Raw genomic sequence first — 3943 nt, 5'->3', positions numbered from 1 at the left:
CTCCGCTTTGGGTTCTAGCTTGTCCGGTTGTAACTTCTTTACATAGGCTTCGCAACCCCAAACTTTCAGGAACGACAGCTTAGGTTTCTTATTAAACCATAATTCATACGGTGTCGTTTCTACGGATTTTGATGGTGCTCTATTTAAAGTGAATGCGGCTGTCTCTAATGCATAACTCCAAAATGATAACGGCAAATCAGTAAGAGACATCATACTACGAACCATATCCAAGAGAGTTCGATTACGACGTTCGGACACACCGTTTCGTTGAGGTGTTCCCGGCGGTGTCAATTGTGAAAGTATTCCGCATTTCTTTAAATGCATGCCAAACTCATAACTCAGATATTCACCTCCACGATCAGATCGTAGAAATTTGATCTTCTTGTTACGTTGATTTTCTACTTCACTTTGAAATTCCTTAAACTTCTCGAAAGTTTCGGATTTATGTTTCATGAAATAGATATACCCATATCTACTCAGATCATCTGTGAAGGTTAGAACATAACGATAACCACCGCGCGATGCTACGCTCATTGGTCCACATACATCGGTATGTATGATTTCCAATAAGTCAGTAGCTCGCTCCATCATACCATAAAATGGAGTCTTTGTCATTTTTCCCATTAGACATGCTTCGCATCTATCAAGTGACTCAAAGTCAAGTGATTCAAGTAATCCATCAAGATGGAGTTTCTTCATGCGTTTCACTCCAATATGACCAAGACGACAGTGCCACATATAAGTAGAATTATCATTAAGTTTAATTCTCTTAGCATCAATATTATGTATATGCGTATCACTACTATCGAGATCTAACAGAAATAAGCCATTCTTTTGTGGTGCTCGACCATAAAAGATATTATTCATAAAAATAGAACAACCATTATTCTCAGACTTGAATGAATAACCGTCTTGCATTAAACAAGATCCAGATATAATGTTCATGCTCAACGCAGGTACATAATAGCAATTATTTAGGCTTAAAACTAATCCCGAAGGTAGATGTAGAGGAAGTGTGCCGACTGCGATCACATTGACCTTGGATCCATTTCCAACGCGCATCGTCACTTCATCTTTCAGCGATTTGTCGTTTATTCTTTAGTTCCTGTTTCGAGTTACAAATATGAGCAACCGAACCAGTATCAAATACCCAGGTACTAGAACGAGAACTAGTGAGATAAACATCTATAACATGTATATCAGATATACCTTCTTTCTTCTTCTTGACAAGGCCGCTCTGGAGATCAACCAGATACTTGGAGCAATTACGCTTCCAGTGTCCCTACTCCTTGCGATAATAGCACTCAAGATCGAGGCTTAGGGCCGTTCTTAGGTTTCATAGGAGGCGTGGCAGCTTTCTTGCCACCCTTCTTGAATTTTCCCTTAGACTTGCCCTGTTTCTTGAAACTGGTGGTCTTGTTGACCATCAACACTTGGTGCTCTTTCTTGATCTCAATCTCAGCAGCTTTTAGCATGCCAAAGAGTTCAGGTAACTCCTTGTTCATGTTCTCGCATATTGTAGTTCATCACAAAGTTCTTGTAACTTGGTGGCGTTGATTGAAGGACACGATTAATCCCCGATCTGTTAGGAATCACTATTCCCAAGTCACCGAGTTTCTTCGCATGCCCGGTCATGGCGAGCATGTGCTCACTAACGGAGCTGCCTTCTTCCATCATACAGTGAAGAAATGTTTCGATGCTTCATAGTATTCCATCGCCGCATGAGTCTCGAATATAGCTTTCAGCTCATTCATCAACTCATGAGGATCATGGTGCTCAAAACGTTTTTGAAGATCGGATTCCAGATCGCACAGATGGCACACCGAACTTGAGAGTACCGAGTTTTCCGAGTCGCGTAAACAGCTTTTACTTCATCGGATTCATCTTCTGCAGGAGGGTCACCTAGCGGTGCATCAAGCACAAATTGCAGATTTCCGCCGAGAGAGGAAGATCCTCACATGACGGAACCAGTCGGTGAAGTTGCTACCGTTGCTCTTAAGTTTCTCTTTCTCTAGGAACTGATTAAAATTGATTGGGGACGCCATCTCTACAACATATATTTGCAATAGTTTAGACTAAGTTTATGACAAATTGAGTTCAAATTTTAATTCAACATAATTAAAAACCTAAGTGAACTCCCACTCAAAACAATATCCCTCGCATTGTCTTAGTGATCACACGAACCAAATCCACCGCACCTAAACCCGATCATCACGAGAAAAGGTGTGATTTCAATGGCGAACACTCAAAGTGTTCATCATATCAACCATATGATTCATGCTCTACCTTTCGGTATCACGTGTTCCGAGACCATGTCTGTACATGCTAGGCTCGTCAAGGCCACCTTAGTATCTGCATGTGCAAAACTGTCTTGCACCCGTTGTATGTACTTATCGAATCTATCACATCCGATCATCACGAGATGCTTCAAACGATAAGACTTGATAACGGTGCTACTAAGGATGAACACTTTATTATCTTGAGATTTTAGTGAGGGATCATCTTATAATGCTACCGTCGCGATCTAAGCAAAATAAGATGCATAAAAGGATTAACATCACATGCAGTTCATATGTGATATGATATGGCCCTTTTGTCTTTGCGCCTTTGATCTTCATCTCCAAAGCACGGACATGATCTCCATCATCTTCGGGCATGATCTCCATCATCGTCGGCGAAGCACCAAGGTCAATGGCACCGTCTTCATGATTGTCCTCCATGTAGCAACTATTACAACTACTTTGAAAAACTACTCAACATGAAATTTAAAGACAACCATAAGGCTCCTGCCGGTTGCCACAATACAATAATGATCATCTCATACATATTCATCATCACATTATGGCCATATCACATCACCAAACCCTGCAAAAACAAGTTAGACGCTCTCTAATTTGGTTTGCATATTTTACGTGGTTTAGGGTTTTCGATATAGATCTAATCTACCTACGAACATGAACCACAACGTTGATACTAATGTTGTCAATAGAAGAGTAAATTGAATCTTTACTATAGTAGGAGAGACAGACACCATAAAGCCTCTTATGCAATACAAGTTGCATGTCGAACGAGGAACAAGTCTCATGAACGCGGTCATGTAAAGTTAGTCCGAGCCGCTTCATCCCACTATGCCATAAAGATGCAAAGTACTCAAACTAAAGATAACAAGAGCATCAACGCCCACAAACCATTGTGTTCTACTCGTGCAACCATCTATGCATAGACACGGCTCGATACCACCGTAGGATAACGTTGCATACAAACCAAAAATTTTCCTACCGCGACCACGCCATCCAAGCCAAGATGCAATCTAGAAGACGGTAGCACCGAGGGGTATCGAGTCTCACCCTTGAAGAGATTCCAAAGCCTACAAGATGAGGCTCTTGTTGCTGCGGTAGACGATCACTTGCCGCTTGCAAAAGCGCGTAGAAGATCTTGATCACGATCGGTTCCGGCGCCACGAACGGGCAGCACCTCCGTACTCGGTCACACGTTCGGTTGTTGATGAAGACGACGTCCACCTCCCCGTTCCAGCGGGCAGCGGAAGTAGTAGCTCCTCTTGAATCCGACAGCACGACGGCGTGGTGTCGGTGGCGGTGTAGAAGTCCGGCGGAGCTTCGCTAAGCTACGCTGGCAATATGAAGTGGAGGAGCAAAGCTAGGGTTTGGGAGGGGGTGGCCGGCCACTCAAGGGGGGCGGCCAAGCTATGGTCTTGGGGTGGCCGGCCCCCTCCCTTGGCCCCTCATTATATAGGTGGATCCCAAGTGTTGGTGTCCAAGTCTTCGAATAAGACCCGAAACCAAAACCTTCCATAGGAGGGGGAAACCTAGCCCAACTAGGACTCCCACCCAAAAGTGGGATTCCCACCTCCCATGTGGGGGGTGGCCGGCCCCCTATGGTGGAGTCCACTTGGGACTCCACCCCCACTAGGGCTGGCCGGCCA

The sequence above is a fragment of the Lolium perenne genome, chromosome 2, assembly GCF_019359855.2.
Source record: "Lolium perenne isolate Kyuss_39 chromosome 2, Kyuss_2.0, whole genome shotgun sequence".
Lineage (NCBI taxonomy): Eukaryota > Viridiplantae > Streptophyta > Magnoliopsida > Poales > Poaceae > Lolium > Lolium perenne.
Note: the sequence above shows the minus strand (reverse complement) of the source record.